General features: G+C 42.6%; 1 pseudogene; it reads left to right on the top strand.

Moving 5' to 3' along the window:
* Positions 1-14,247, top strand: part of LOC127131545 (uncharacterized) — a 93,150-nt pseudogene extending 78,903 nt beyond the window's left edge.
* The last annotated feature ends 2,942 nt before the right edge of the window (positions 14,248-17,189 follow it).

Genomic DNA, 17,189 nt, shown 5'->3' with positions numbered 1-17,189 from the left:
TGTCTCATCATAAATTGCAAATTGCTTTTGATACTTTACACCGTGAAGCGAAAGAGGCCTTTAAAAGGCTTGCCTCAAATAAGAATTTTTTTTCTCATTTGGAACATAAAATTCAAGAATTCGAAAGGAAACTTGAGGCACTTAAAGCTTCCATAGTGGAAAGCACAAAAACAAGTTGTGAGGACCTTAGAAGTAGGATGATCAACTTTGGGTGTGATACTTGTTATATTTGGCAAGGTGAGGTAAGAAACCTAAAGGCCAAACTTGACAAGGCTCTTGAGCCCAAGATTACCTTTGCTATCGACAAATCAAACTTTCGAAAAAGTATGGTTAATCCATATCAAAAATATAAATATGTTATAAAGGATGAAGATAGCAAAAGCAATCAAAATGTAAATTTCTCTTGTCTTTATTGTTGCAAGAAAGGCCACTCCATTGCTAAATGTAGGTTTAGGAGATTTTTAGTTCCTAAAGGCATTTATCAATGGCTGCCCAAATGCAACCATTTCGTTCCTCACCATTCAGGACCCAATAAGCCATTAGGTACCTTCTCTTGTTAATTACATTTCCATAGGTATAATGCCTCGAGACTACCGAGAGAAGATGGGTTCTCGACAGTGGATGCTCAAGGCACATGTCAGGAGACATTTCACTCTTCATTGACTTCGTGGCTAAGAAGAAGGGATATTTAACCTATGGTGACAACAACCGTGGAGCAATACTTGGTAAAGGTAGTGTAGGTAATCCTTCTTCCACTACTATTTCTGATGTATTGCTTGTCGAAGGTCTTAAACACAATCTACTTAGCATCAGTCAATTATGTGACAAAGGATACAATGTATCGTTTTCAAAAGATTGTTGCAAAATTGTACATAATGATGATAAGAAGAGTATGTTTAATGGCCTGCGTGTGAATAATGTCTATATGCTTGACTTAAACGAAGTATCGTTAACAAGTGACAAATGCCTTGTAACAATGAATGAAGATTCATGGTTATGGCATAGGAGTTTAGCACATGTTAACTTTGACTTACTAAACAAAATAGTCTCAAAAGACCTAGTCTTAGGTCTCCCCAAAATAAAGTTCACCAAGGATCACCTTTGTGATGCTTGTCAAAAAGGGAAGCAAACGAGAATCTCATTTAAATCCAAAAATATCGTTTCAACAACGAGACCTCTCGAACTTCTTCATATGGACTTGTTTGGGCCGTCTAGGATTAAAAGTCTAGGAGGAAATTATTACGGTTTCGTAATAGTGGACGACTTTTCTAGATTTTGTTGGACTATCTTTTTAGTAAGTGTAACACCCCAAAATTTGCCCTCCTCATTCATGCATTCATTTAGCATTTCATATTGCATTTCATCATGTCAATCAGAATTAGATCCAAGAATTTTTTTTAAAATTTTAAAAAAAAAAAAATGAAAAAAAAATAATTTTTTTTTACAATAAATAAATAAATAAATAAAAATAATAATAAAAAAATAAATAAAATATAATAGAAAAACTTGGACTTGGACCTCTCTCATTTGAGCCCACAAAGCCATGAAAATCAGGTTATAAAAGAGGGAGATCAGACAGAAAAAGGAAGAGAAGCAAAATACTCTGAGGTTTCCTTGGAACAAAACCCTGGACAAAACCTGAAGAGAAACCTGACAGAGAACTCAGAGCAACCCCCAGGCAGCTCTGAAAAATTCAATCTGACTCACACACTTTCATCTCACGCAAACCCTAACATTGCCTTGCAAACCCAACCGTGCCATTTGATTTCAACCGGTCTCTCCCATCAGGTTTGCCTCATTCCCATGATTTTATGCTCTGAATTTGGATCATCTGAATGTATGAGGTATGATGGATGAATTTCATTATGTTTTTGCCCACAGGTTTAATCATGCATGAATGGGTGAAACCTATGCCTTGAATGTTTAATCACATGATTTCTGAAATGTATGCCACAGGGTTTGAGGTTTCTGAAACCATACCGTTATCCATGAAAAAAATGCTTATCGTGTTTCACTAACCCTTTTGTTGAGTTTTTGTGAGGGTTCACAGACTCTTGCAGAGATGGTTTGCGTGGTTTTCCCACTTTATTTGTGGGATACCCCCTGGAGGTTCATTCCGATTACCTGTACTGACTCACCTTTCTTTGATGGCATTAGCTTGGGAGATCCCTGGGTTTCTTACTCCTTTAATTGTTGTTACTTCGGATCTTTATCCGTGTGGTACTTTTACCTCTTTTCCGCAGTTTATTGCTTTCTTAGCTGGAAGACCTCGATAGGAGGCATTTGTTTTCTTTTGTTTATTTACTTCTGAGCCCCTTGTTGGCACATTTACTTTATACATGTTTGTTTTGTATGTGTTCGTATCCCTGCAGGTAGCGCGGTTCCTTCGTCAAGGACTGCCTTTTTGCCCTTGAGCATCCCAAACCCTAAAACCCAAAGCAACACGTTAACTCCTTCTACTACAGGCGAGTAAGTCTCCAAAGGTCGAGCATCCGGTAGATTGCGTAGTGACGTCGTTCGTCCAAAACCCAATCCATAACCCCATAGTTAGTCGAACTACGTTTTGCTCTGATTCTCAGGCCAGATGAGATACATAGGCATAAGACGCGATGTCTTAGCGAGCACAATTACCCTTAACCCCTAGGTAGCCGAGCTACGAAGACTCTGATTCTCATACTCAGATGAGATACGTATGCAGTGGATGCGACATCCGCGCGAGTCATTTTCATTTAACCCCTTTTTTTTAGTAATTAACACATTAGATAAACCCACACCCTTTAGACAAGAACTACAAAAGTGGATCCCGTAGAGTACTACGGATGCGTAGGGGTGCTAATACCTTCCCTTCGCATAACCGACTCCCGAACCCAAGATTTGGTTGCGAGACCCCGTCTTGTCCTTTCCTTTTTCAAGTTTACTTCGAGCGTTTACTTTCCCTCCTTTGGGATGAATAACGCACGGTGGCGACTCTTCTGTCATTTTCTTTCGCCGGTTGTTTTTTCGCGAACTGTATTTTTCATGTTGCGACAGCTGGCGACTCTTCTGGGGACACTAAGAAGTTGACCTCTTGCTGGTCCATCTTTCCTAAGCGAGTCCCTCCTAGCTTGTGTGATTTCTTGTTTATTGGGTGTTCATGCTTTTGTACATTTATTTGCTTACCTGCTTGCATGCATCTGTTGTATCTGTTGGATCTGTTTGTTTGTTTGTTGGGATGGGGTGTTCTATGAGAGATAAACCCATTACCCAGGCTTGAGTGTACACACATGTTTTAGAGTGGATAATCATGAGGCTTGCGTGGCGTGTTGCTACGTTAAGTCGTTCGTGAAGAACCACACCCAGACGAGGTTTCTTTTGGATATATTATGTCTTACGGGTGTTCCGTAACGGCAGGATGTTCCTCTAGAAATCGTAGACTCTGGTGACCATTTCCCGAGAACTCAGTCGAGGCCCCTCCTCCGAGACGTGATTATGTTAGCTCTGGTGGGCGCATTCTCGCTGCTCAATCCGAGGATCCCGAGACTGGGAACTTTCTATTAGGATGTCCTGTTGAGGGGAGTCAATGGAGGTCTTTTGTCCCGTAATAATACCAAACCTTCAGTGGTAAACGTATTATTCGCGACTGAAGGGCTAAAGCTGACGAACTTCTGTTCTTAGAACCTACCAGTGAGGGGCGGGCTAAATTCAGGAAACCTTAACCTCCAACCAACCCGGTTTTCTGGAGCAGAGTTTTGGTCTTGTATTATATTCCTCAGTGAATTTCTCTCCAGGTAGTGCAACCTGACAGATGTTCAAGCGGATCCATCAATTCTGATTGACATGCCTTTGCATTGCATAACATCATCTGCATATTTGCATCCAACATCTCATGCTTATTCATTTGCAGGGTATTCCCTTTCAAAATGGGGGTGCCTTAAAACTGAACAAGCAATGCATTGCATACCATGCATATTAACCCTTGTCTGTTTTGCAGGTGTCACCGCAGTGTCTAATGTTTGTTCCTGTATCAGGCAGTTATTGGTCCCAAGCGAGTCCACAGGTACCCGACAAAGGAAAATCGTCCACAGCTAGCGATGGACCAAGTACAGAAAGAGCTGGCTGATATGCGTGAAAGGATGGATCAGTTCATGACATTGATGACTGGTATGGCAGAAGGCCAGGAAAAGCTGAGGGAATTGGTTGAGCAACCGAGACCCGATCCGGAGGTGGAGATACCAAATGCTGAGGGAAACCCTGGTAACCCTGGGAACGCTGATAACCCTGTGAATACTGGTAACGCGGGTAACACAAATGCTGATGGAAACCCGGGTAATGTTGGCAACACAGGGAATGTTGGAAATGGTATTGGCGGAAGGTACAATGTGAATTAAGGAATTCGGATTAACGGGCGCCCCGTTACTGAAGATTGTCAGTATGATCAATTTTCTTTGCACGACGAGGCCCTCGAGACCACTCGCCGTATGGATGAGCTTGTTGAGAAGCTCAAATCTTTGGAGTCTCAAAGTTCCTTAGGCTTTGATGTCACAAATCTTGGTCTGGTTCAGGGAGTAAGGATTCCTCACAAGTTCAAACCCCCTACTTTTGAGAAATACAACGAGGCTTCTTGCCCACGCACTCATCTCCAATCTTATCTGGGAAGGTTGGGAGCTCACACGGAAGATGAAAAGCTGTGGATGTACTATTTCCAAGACAGCCTAACTGGAGCTTCTTGTGAATGGTATTCTCATTTGTCTCGTACTACCATCAAGAGCTGGAAAGACTTGGCAGAGGCTTTCGTCAAGCAATATCAATACAACTTGGACATGGCTCCAAATTGGACCTTGTTGCAAGGTATGTCTCAGACTGCCAAGGAAACCTTTAGAGAGTATGCTCAGCGTTGGAGACAGATTGCTGCGTCCGTCCAACCCCCTATGTCTGAAAGGGAGATGGCGGACATGTTCATGAACACTCTTCAAGGCAATTATATTGAGAGATTGGCTGCTTGCCCGTCAATCAGCTTTGCAGAAATAGTAATTGCTGGAGAAAGAATCGAGAGTCTGTTGAAGATGGGCCGAATTCAAGACAATAGTGCTTCCAACTCATCAGGTCCCAAGAGACCGTTTGCTGGTAACTGTCAGCGAAGAAAAGAAGGCGAGGCAAGCGTTGTGTATGCCGGCAGAGGCAGGGGTAGAGGACGCCCTAATTATTATCAAGATCAAGTGGCCGCAGTCACTATTCCAACACCTGTTCCTCAACCGCAATATCATCCGCAACAACAACCCAGGTACAACAATCAACAACAAGGAGGTAATCCGGGTCAGTAGAGACATTATCAACAACGTCCGAGGCAGACGGACCGGGTCATCGAGCCAATCCCAATGCCTTATTCAGTATTACTTCCCAAGCTGATTGACATGAATCTGGTTACATTGAGAACTCTGGCCCCACCAATCGATCCCAATAATTTTCCTAGAGGTTATGATGTCAACGCCAAATGTGCTTTTCACTCCAACGCACCTGGCCATACTACAGATAATTGCAAGGCTCTCCAGTTAAAGGTACAAGATTTGAGAGATGCCCAGGCTATCAATTTTGCTCAGGTGCCTAATGTTATCCAGAACCCGATGCCGGCTCACGGCGGGCAGAGGATTAATGCTGTTGATAGTGGGGAAACTTTGAATTTGGTTTCTGATGTGACTAAGGTGAAGACTTCGCTATCGGTGGTTAAAGACCGACTTCTGAAAGGACATATTTTCCCGGGCTCTGGGGAAGAATGCAGAAATTGTCAAGCTGCCGAAAACGGATGTGACAGTTTGAGAAGGGGTATTCAGCAACTGATAGATGAAGGTTGTCTTCAGTTCGATCAGGCCCGTCCAGTGAAGAATGATGTATCGACGGTGACGTTTTATTTCACTCCTGAAGAAATAAATGTTCCCGAGAGACTCGCTCCGACAACAATATATTTCCCAGAAAGTACAGAACCAGCAGCGGTGAACATCGAAAGTTCAGCACCAGTTGCAATTTACTCTGACAGCCCTCAACCGACTTTGGTTGGTCCGATCACCATCACAATACCAGGACCCGTTCCGTATGAGAAAGACAGTGCTATCCCGTGGCACTATGGGGCTGATATCTACTGCCAGGGGCAGAAAGTTAATGAAGAAGACATTGACATTGGTAGCTCCGCTGTAGACAATGTTGGAGGGGTTGGTGGCTTCACTCGTAGTGGACGCCTATTTGCTCCATCAACATTACGCGCGAATACTGAAGCCGAGGCAGCTGCCAAGGCTAAAGGGAAACAGATGGCCGCCGAAGAGGTTACTACTGAGGAAGATCCTCCTAAGACCGCATTCGAGAAGGAAGTGGATGAGTTTATGAGGATTATCAAGAAAAGTGACTACAAAGTAGTCGACCAGCTAAATCAGACACCCTCAAAGATCTCCATTCTCTCACTATTGCTGTGCTCTGAGGCGCACAGAGCAGCCTTGTTGAAAGTACTGAATATGGCTTATGTTCCCACAGAGATAACTATTAACCAGCTAGAGTCGGTAGTGTCCAATGTAAACGCTAGCCGGGGGCTAGGTTTCACCGATAATGACCTGACATCTGAGGGCAGGAATCACAACAAAGCCTTGCATATCACAATGGAGTGCAAAGGGGTGATGCTTTCCCATGTTTTGGTTGATACACGCTTTTCTCTGAATGTTCTTCCAAAGAAAGCCTTAACGAAGTTGGATTGCGATGACACCATCCTGAGGCCAAGTAACTTAGTTGTGAGGGCTTTTGATGGCTCTAAGAGAGCTGTCTTTGGCGAAGTTGAGTTGCCAGTTAAGATTGGACCGCAGGTATTCAAGAGTACCTTTATGTGATGGATATCCAGCCTGCCTATAGCTGTCTGCTAGGTCGGCCTTGGATTCATGTTGCCGGTGCTGTTACTTCTACCCTCCACCATAAGCTCAAACATGAACTAGAAGGTCAGGTCGTCACTGTCTGTGGTGAAGAGGATATTTTTGTTAGCCACCTATCTACATTTAAGTATGTAGAGATGGACGGCGAGATGCACGAGATGCTATGTCAGGGCTTCGAAGCCATAAACATCAATGAGGTCGCGCCCGAAGCTGTCTTTTCACCTGAGTTTGAGAAGGTCGGGACTTCTATCTCTTCATACAAGCAAGCTGTCGAAGTGGTTAAAGCTGGTAATGCCCAAGGCTGGGGCAAATTTGTGGAGCCAGTCATCAAAGAAGACAAGTTTGGATTGGGGTATGCTCCGGGATCTCAGAAGAATGAAACCGGTACTCTCTCCAGCGGGGGTTTGGTTTCTCCCCACATCGTCAATGCTGCAGATGAAGACAAGGCTGACAGCGACTTTGAATTAGATAGCTGGATTCGCCCGTGTGTCCCGGGAGAAAAGCTCGACAATTGGTCGTCTGAAAAAACCGTCCGGGTTACTCTACTGAAAGAGTGATTTTTATTGTTTTCCTTTATTACATGCATAATAAAGTCTTACACTTTGCCCAAGGTGTAACGGCTCATTTGTAGGGCCATCCATTTAGTTACATTTCGCAATTATTTTTATCATCATAAAGGACGGCTTTTGCAAACAATTTTGTGTTCTCTTTCTTTCAGTTTTTTTACTTTTACAAAAAAAATGGCAATGTTTCTTTTTTCGTTTTTTCTTTCTTTCCAAAAAAAAAAATCTCTCATTCTAAGGTAAAGCATGATCCTCCATCATGCAGAGCGGACCACCCGGATCTCACTACTAACGACACTGCTATGGCCAAGTATGACTTCGACAATCCTATCTATTAAGCCGAAGAAGGGGTTGAGGAAGATTGTGAATTGCCTGAAGGGTTAGCCAGATTGTTGAAACAGGAGGACCGAGCTATTACACCTTAACAGGAGGTGATTGAGACCGTCAACATCGGTACCGCAGACGACAAGAAAGAGATCAAGATCGGGGCAGGTCTACAGGCCGAGAGGAAAGACCATTGATCATGTACTTGATTGTGTTAGAAAGGTCAATGGGTTGTGTGCTCGGTCAGCATGACGAGTCAGGTCGAAAAGAGCATGCAATATACTACCTTAGCAAAAGTTTACCGACTGTGAACAAAGATACTCATTGCTCGAGAAAACTTGGCGCGCTTTGGCATGGGCTGCTCGCCGACTAAGACAGTATATGTTGACTCACACGACTCTATTGATATCAAAAATGGATCCAGTCAAGTATATTTTTGAAAAGCCAGCACTTACTGGAAAGGTTACTAGGTGACAAATGATACTGACAGAGTATGACATCCAATACACTTCACAAAAAGCCATCAAGGGAAGTGTCTTGTCAGACTATCTTGCAGAGCAACCGATTGATGATTACCAACCTATGAGGTTTGACTTTCCTGATGAGGACATCATGTTTCTCAAATCGAAAGATTGAGAGGAACCACTCCCGGAGGAGGGGCCTGACCCTGAATCCAAATGGGTTATGATGTTTGATGGGGCGGTCCACGTCAATGGTCGCGGAGTTGGTATAGTGTTGATCACACCGGAAGGGGGTTCATATGCCATTTGGTGCTAGAATAACTTTTCCCTGCACCAACAATGAAGCCGAATACGAAGCTTGTATCCTAAGACTTGAGGAAGCCGTCAATATACAAATTAAAACCCTGGATGTATACGGGGATTCAACTTTGGTCATCAATCAAGCCAACGGGAAATGGTATACACCTCAACCTCATCTGGCTCCTTATAGAGACTACACGAGAAGATTGTTGACTTTCTTTTGAAGAAAAACCAATTTGCTGATGCTTTACTTACCTTGTCTTCGATGATTAAGGTGCTATGCTGGAACTACGTACCCAGAATTGACGTATCTCGGTCAGAGACGAATGAAGAAAGCATTTGGTCAGAAAGTGCGCCCTCAGGGGTATCAAGTCGGTGAATTGGTACTAAAAAGATTTCTTCCTCCCAACACAGATCACAGGAGCAAATGAACACCGAACTATGAGGGTCCGTACGTGGTTAAAAGGATTTTCTATGGCGGAGCTTTGATGCTAACAACCATGGATGGTGAAGGATTCCCGTCCCCTATTAACTCAGTCGCAGTTAAAAAAAAATACTTCGCATAAAATAGACCCGCTGGACGATAAAAAGAATAGTCCAGGCAAAAAAAGGGCATCCCGACGAACCAAAGAAAAAAAAAGAATAAAGAGGTTCGGGCAAAAATTAGGGATATAAAAAAGAGTACACCCGGTGAGTCGAAAACCCAAAAGGGCGGCTCAGGCAAAAATGGGTATCCCGGTGGATTGAAAACCCGAAAAGGGGGAGATCCAGGAAAAAGTTAGGGAATAAGCGAATGACTGTGATCTGAGTTCATTAGTGTTATATCACTGTTTCATTCAATCCGGCAATCTTCGAAGGTTAAAGATCGACTAATCATCCACTTCAGAAAGCAAGAGGAGCAGAGCGTCTTGAGGACATACGAGCCATAGCAGAGTCGAAACTCGGTGGGACCCCGTATCCCCATTGCCATTAGGATAGTTCTCTTTTTATAGCGATCACCTCTTTTCAGGGATCAGCTTCCTGATACCCTCGCCTATTCCTGGCACAAATTTTCTCCCCAGTAAGAGTCGAATAATTCAGTTAAAGAGCCTCTTTATTTTTCATTTATCAGTTTGTTTGCAAAAATGTCCGAATTTTTGATAAAACATATTGCATATGAACATAATGGTGGCTTTTGCAGATGATTTGCACAGGAAAACATTTAAAATTGCTTTGAATGTACTTAATCCCAGACGGTGAATTCAAACCGAGTAATTCCCACGAGGCATACGTGTATTTTTGGTTGCAGGTCACAGGAACCGGATGCCAAGTCATGAATCCTCATCCCCAAGCGGTTGGCAAAGTCTCTCCTCAGTAGAGCATGTTCCCCAACAGAGTTGACAGTATCCAGACTATATATCCCCAACGGAGTCGACAGTGTCAGACTGTATCTTCCTAGCAACAGCGGAGTGGTTGCATAACCAACAGATGAGAGGGTGGTGTTCCCAGTGTTCATCTCATTCCCCAGCAGATTATTTTTAACAGATTTGTTAATCCCCAGCTTGAGGGCGATTAGCAAGTTCATATCCCCAGCAAAGGTCGTTTCCTACGACATTTCCCCAGGAAGTGTTTTCCCCACAGACTCTCCTCACAGAGCCTCGCCGAACAAAGTTTCCATAGTTGATACTCCCCCCGCAAGGTCAACTTTTCAAGCAACCAATTTATTTTTGGTGGCTCATTGGTCCCAGCAGACGGATCATTCCCCACAGAGCATTCAAGGATTGATACAGCGATCTGTTCCCTACCGGAGTTTGCTTCCCCAAGCATATTTTTTTTTACACCATGCAAAACATTTGCATTTGCATGCATATCATATCAAGCATACACATAAGCTGATAAACAGGTTCTTCCAAGCAGACTGAAGAATTACTTTACAACCAAGGTCATGAGATCCAGCCAGAGGATCAAGCGTGAGTGATCCAGCCTGAGGGTCGTTTTAAAGATTCAGCCTGAGAATCGTTTTCCAGTGATCCAGCCTGAGGGTCATTTCGAAGATTCAGCCTGAGAATCGTGTTCCAGTGATCCAGCCTGAGGGTCATTTCGAAGATTCAGCCTGAGAATCGTGTTCCATTAAGCCAGCCTAAGGCTCAATTTGAAGATTCCCCAGTAAAGTCGCCTACAAGCTTTATTTCCCCAGCAAGCCCAAGTCTAATTGAGGAGTCGTTACTGTAACACCCCGATAATAATATGGTAATTATTTAAATTAAGTTAATAATATATTTATTAATTTAATTAGATAATTGGATTATTATTATTATTAATTTGGAATTATTGAATTATTATTATTATTGGAATAATAATTATTTGAAAATATATAAGCTGGAATAAGTAAAAAGAGTTCATTTTGGAAAATAAGGTTTTCACGTGAAACTCAGAGAAGCGGCTGAAGAGGCAGAGCAAGAGAAAGAACCAGAGAGCAAAGGTTGGAGAAGAGAAGAGCTTGGAGCTCAAAGATTTGTCGGATTAACCAGGTAAGGGGGGTTTATCGTCGTTTAATGGGGATTATGGGTTAGCATGTAATGGGTAGTGATAGACCGTTGAATTGACCCTAATTGGGATTTGTTGAATGCTGAAAACTGTGATGGATATGTTGTGTAAAAACTGAAATTGAACCTGTAATTGAGTGTGTTGTAAATTCCCTAACGTATAGCTTTTTACGGAATTGGAATCGGAGGTCCGGAAGTCCTCCAACGGCGGAAAATGCGGAGAACTCTGCATTCTGCTTTGTGTTACCGCAGGAACTGCTGTTTTGTCTGCATTAACCGGTTAACCCAGGGTGTTAACCGGTTAACACTGTTACGAATTGAGAATTGGTGCTGTTTTGCCTGCGTTAACCGGTTAACCCAGGGCGTTAACCGGTTAACACTGATAAGTTTTGGGCAGTAAGCGTGTTTTGCCTGCGTTAACCGGTTAACCCAGGGCGTTAACCGGTTAACACTGTTGCAGTATGGAAAAATTGTTAATTTAAATGTTGTGTGCCTAATTGGTGGTTGCCTATATCAGTGTGTGATATGGTAGGGATTATTTCCCGCTGTTTTGAGCAGTATAGGTGTTAGTAGAGTGTGCTAATACTGTGTTCAATTATTTGAGATGATATGATGTTTTGACAAATGTGTTGATGATGTATGATGATATGCATAATGTTGTGAATGTATATATTATGCATGTATTTGTGAATGGGCTGTTGTATGGCTTAGAGTGTGAGCATGTGTCCATTATGGATTGTTGTTGACGTTGCATTGCTAGATGATTAGCGTGCATAGCATAGCCTTGGGGATGTAGCTAATTCCCATGGTGAGGAATTAGTGAGTGAATCATTGTGGATTTGTTGTTGATGTTTGCATGCTAGATGATTAGTGTGCATAGCATAGCCTTTGGGGCTGTAGCTAATTCCCATGGTGAGGAATTAGTGAGTGAGTCACTAGGTCTCAAATGAGTGGGACTAGTGAGCTTAGTAGCCGTATCTGGATTTGATCGGTGAGCTTGAACTATATGTTCAAGAATAGTCGGTACCGCATGTGTGGAGTCTCATTGCATAATGTATGTATGACGTATAATATGAATGGATGTATTCCAATATTATACTTGTGGTTGTGTTGACATTGAGTATGAGTATGATTGAGTTGATATTGTCGTTGCTGAATGTGTAATCTGATTTGGGTGATGAAATGTGTTATTTACTTAACATGACATGATAATTTATAATGCTTATTATATCGATTGAGGAACTCACCCTTACAACTATTTTTCAGGTAACGAGCAATGAGTTGAGTAGAAGCTAATGCTTGGAGTCTAGTGTAGTCTCCTTAGTGGGTCGTGCTCTGATAGATGTAACATCGGGATGGGATGTTTTAACTTGTTTTAAATGTTTTATTGTTGGTTGTGAACCATTTTACATGTAATGTTTTACATGAATGATGAGATTTATATCCGCTGCGTTTTATGCAAATGTTATGTTTTGAATTAATAAAGGAGCATGACCGTTATATTGTTGAATGGTGCGCAGTGTTTGTGTGTGACACCCTTGACTGCATAATTACTCTGAGTTTTATATGTTGTTTAATTAAATATTTGGGGTATTTTAGAAGGGTGTTACATTAGTGGTATCAGAGCATAGTCGGTCGAGTCGAGTCGTAATTATTCTGTTTCCCCTGTACGGGATAGGTGTTGTGTAACCCTATCAGTACTTATTGTTTTAGCTTGTTGGGTTTTCAGAATAGAGATGGCTGGAAGAGGTAGAGATGATGCTGCGATTGCTGAGGCTCTGGGTATGCTAGCTGGAGTACTTGGAGGAAATCCGAATGTTGTGGGAATGGGAGCTGCTCGTCAATTGAGTGAGTTCCAGAAGAACAATCCTCCAATGTTCAAGGGAGCATACGATCCAGATGGCGCTCAGAAGTGGTTGAAGGAGATTGAGAGGATCTTCCGAGTGACTGAGTGTGCCGATAACCAGAAGGTCAGGTTCGGTACGCATATGCTGTCGGAAGAAGCAGATGATTGGTGGGTTGCTACCCACACTGAGTTGGAATCTGCTGGGAATGCTGAGATCACTTGGGCTGTGTTCAGAGAGAGATTCTTGAGGAAGTACTTTCCAGAAGATGTCAGAGGAAAGAAAGAGATAGAGTTCTTAGAGTTGAAGCAGGGTAACAAGTCTGTTACGGAGTATGCTGCTAAGTTCACAGAGCTGTCGAAGTATTACACTCCCTATAATGAGGCTGCTGGAGAATTTTCAAAATGTGTGAAGTTTGAGAACGGGTTGCGTCCCGAGATCAAACAGGCTATTGGATACCAACGGATCAGAGTGTTTTCTGACTTGGTTGACTGTTGCAGGATTTTTGAACAGGATTCCAAAGCCAGAGCAGAGAGCTATCAACAGAGAGTTGATAGGAAAAGCAAGAATCAGAATGATCGTGGAAAACCGTATGCAGCTGGCAAAGGTTTCCAGAAGCAGAGTGGGATGAAGAGGCCTAGTGGGGGAGACTCTAGCGCCCCTGCTAAGTGTTATAGATGTGGTCGGGCTGGACATCGTGTCCATGAGTGTACCAGTGCTGAGATGAGGTGTTTCAAGTGTGGCAAAGGTGGTCATTTGGCTGTAGAGTGCCGGTTGAAGACTGTAACTTGTTTCAACTGTGGAGAGGTGGGTCATATCAGTCCACAGTGTCCTAAGCCGAAGAAGGAGAATCAGTCAGGAGGCAAGGTCTTTGCCTTATCGGGTTCTGAGACTTCTACGGATGATCGTTTGATCAGAGGTACGTGTTATATAAATGGTTTTCCTCTTGTAGCTATTATTGACACCGGTGCTACTCATTCCTTTATATCTTTGGATTGTGCTGTGAAACTTAAGTTAGAGATATCTGAGATGTATGGTAGTATGGTGATTGATACTCCTGCGAAGGGTTCAGTGACTACTACTTCAGTTTGTTTGAGTTGTCCTTTGAGTATTTTTGGTAGAGACTTTGGGATAGACCTTGTGTGTCTTCCGTTAGTGCAGATTGATGTTATCTTGGGTATGAACTGGTTGGTGCTTAACCGAGTTTCTATTAATTGTTTTGATAAGACTGTGATATTTCCTGAAGTTGAGGAAGGAAAAAGTTTGTTTCTATCAGCGAGGCAGGTGAATGAGGCAGTAGTAGATGGGGCAGAGTTGTTTATGCTGTTAGCGACTTTAGGGGCTAAAGGTAAACTGGCGATTTGTGATCTAGCCGTGGTGTGTGATTTTCCTGATGTGTTTCCAGAAGAAGTGAATGAATTACCGCCAGAGCGTGAAGTTGAGTTCTCGATTGATTTGGTACCTGGTACTAGACCGATATCGATGGCTCTGTACCGTATGTCTGCTGTTGAGTTAACTGAATTGAAGAGTCAGTTGGAAGATCTGTTGGATAAGAAATTTATTCGTCCGAGTGTGTCACCGTGGGGTGCACCAGTGCTATTGGTTAAGAAGAAAGAAGGTACTATGAGGTTGTGTGTGGACTACAGGCAACTGAATAAAGTGACGATCAAGAATCGGTATCCTTTGCCGAGGATTGATGATTTGATGGATCAGTTGGTTGGTGCAAGTGTGTTCAGCAAAATAGATTTGAGATCTGGGTATCATCAGATCCGTGTGAAAACCGAGGATATTCAGAAGACTGCTTTCAGAACAAGGTATGGACATTATGAGTATTCTGTAATGCCTTTTGGTGTGACTAATGCGCCTGGAGTATTTATGGAGTACATGAATAGGATTTTCCATCCGTACCTAGACAAGTTTGTTGTAGTGTTTATTGATGATATTTTGGTGTATTCGAAATCTGAAGAAGAGCATGCTGAACATTTGAGAGTGGTTTTGGGGGTTCTACGAGAAAAGAAGTTATTTGCTAAATTGTCCAAGTGTGAATTTTGGTTAGGAGAGGTGAGTTTTCTTGGTCATGTGATTTCAAGAGGTGGCGTTGCTGTTGATCCTTCTAAGATAGAAGCGGTATCTAAGTGGGAAGCTCCGAAGTCTGTTGCTGAGATTCGAAGTTTCCTTGGTTTGGCTGGTTATTATAGGAAGTTCATTGAGGGATTTTCTAAGTTGGCGTTACCATTGACGATGTTGACTAGAAAGGGGCAAGCATTTGTTTGGGACTCAAAATGTGAAGAAGGTTTCCAAGAGTTAAAGAGAAGGTTAACTACTGCTCCTATTCTGATATTACCGAGTTCGTCGGAATCATTTGAAGTTTACTGTGATGCTTCATTGTTGGGTTTGGGTGGTGTGTTGATGCAGAATAAGCAGGTTATAGCTTATGCTTCGAGACAGCTGAGGGTTCATGAGAGGAACTATCCGACACATGATTTAGAGTTGGCAGCTGTGGTATTTGTTTTGAAATTATGGAGGCATTACTTGTATGGGTCAAGATTTGAGGTTTTCAGTGACCATAAAAGTTTAAAGTATTTGTTTGATCAGAAAGAGCTGAATATGAGACAGAGGAGATGGTTAGAATTTCTGAAGGATTATGACTTTGGTTTGAATTACCATCCGGGTAAAGCAAACGTAGTGGCTGATGCATTGAGTCGGAAATCGTTGCGTATGTCTATGTTAATGGTTAGAGAATGGGATCTAATTGAGCAGTTTAGAGACTTGAGTTTGGTGTGTGAGAGTACTCACAATAGTGTTAAATTGATAATGTTGAAGTTAACGAGTGGTATTCTGGATGAGATTAGAGAGGGTCAGAAATCCGATGTGCTTTTGGTTGATAAGTTGACTCTAGTGAATCAAGGTCAAGGTGGTTAATTCAGAGTTGATGAGAATGATGTTTTGAAATTTGGTAATCGGGTGTGTATTCCGGATGTTATCGAACTTAAGAAGAGTATTCTTGAAGAAGGACATCGTAGTGGCCTGAGTATTCATCCGGGAGCTACGAAGATGTATCATGATTTGAAAAAGTTATTTTGGTGGCCGGGAATGAAGAAAGAAATTGCGAGTTTTGTTTATTCCTGTTTGACTTGTCAGAAGTCAAAGATTGAGCATCAGAAGCCGTCTGGGATAATGCAACCGTTGGCTATTCCAGAGTGGAAGTGGGATAGTATCAGTATGGATTTTGTTTCTGGCTTACCAAGGACAAGTAAGAATTATGAAGCTATTTGGGTGATTGTTGACAGATTGACAAAGTCGGCTCATTTCATTCCGATCAGAATGGATTATTCGTTAGAGAGATTAGCCGAGTTGTATATTGAGAAGATTGTAAGTTTGCATGGTATTCCGTCGAGTATTATTTCGGACAGAGATCCTAGATTTACATCGAAGTTTTGGGAAGGTTTGCAGAGGGCTTTGGGAACTAAGCTGAGATTGAGTTCTGCATATCATCCGCAGACTGATGGTCAGACTGAGAGGACGATTCAGTCACTAGAGGATCTTTTGAGGGCTTGTGTTTTGGAAAAGGGAGGTGCTTGGGATTGTTATTTGCCTTTGATTGAGTTTACCTACAACAATAGTTTTCATTCGAGCATTGGTATGGCACCGTTTGAAGCTTTGTATGGTAGGAGATGTCGGACACCTTTATGTTGGCATGAGTCCGGTGAGAGTGCTGTGGTTGGGCCGGAGATTGTTCAACAAACTACGGAAAAGATTAAGATGATTCAGGAGAAGATGAGAATTGCTCAGAGTCGTCAGAAGAGTTATCATGACAAGAGGAGGAAGTCACTTGAATTTCAAGAGGGAAATCATGTGTTTCTTCGTGTTACTCCGATCACTGGGGTTGGTCGAGCTTTGAAGTCAAAAAAGTTGACACCTCGATTTATTGGTCCTTATCAGATTTTGGAGAGGATAGGGGAGGTAGCCTATCGTATCGCTTTACCGCCGTCGCTTGCGAATTTGCATGAGGTTTTTCATGTGTCTCAGCTGAGGAGGTACATTCATGATCCGTCGCATGTAGTCCAAATAGATGATGTACAGGTGAGAGATAACCTGACTGTTGAAACATCGCCTATGAGGATCGAGGATCGAGAGTCGAAGCAGTTGCGGGGTAAAGAGATTGCCTTGGTGAAGGTAGCTTGGGGAGGACCAGCAGGTGGCAATGTGACTTGGGAACTGGAGAGTAAGATGAAGGAGTCTTACCCAGAGTTGTTCGCTTGAGGTATGTTTTCGAGGACGAAAACTC

Source organism: Lathyrus oleraceus, chromosome 3 (assembly GCF_024323335.1).
Source record: "Lathyrus oleraceus cultivar Zhongwan6 chromosome 3, CAAS_Psat_ZW6_1.0, whole genome shotgun sequence".
NCBI classification, from domain to species: domain Eukaryota; kingdom Viridiplantae; phylum Streptophyta; class Magnoliopsida; order Fabales; family Fabaceae; genus Lathyrus; species Lathyrus oleraceus.
Note: the sequence above shows the minus strand (reverse complement) of the source record. Positions and strands in the feature narration are given on the sequence as shown.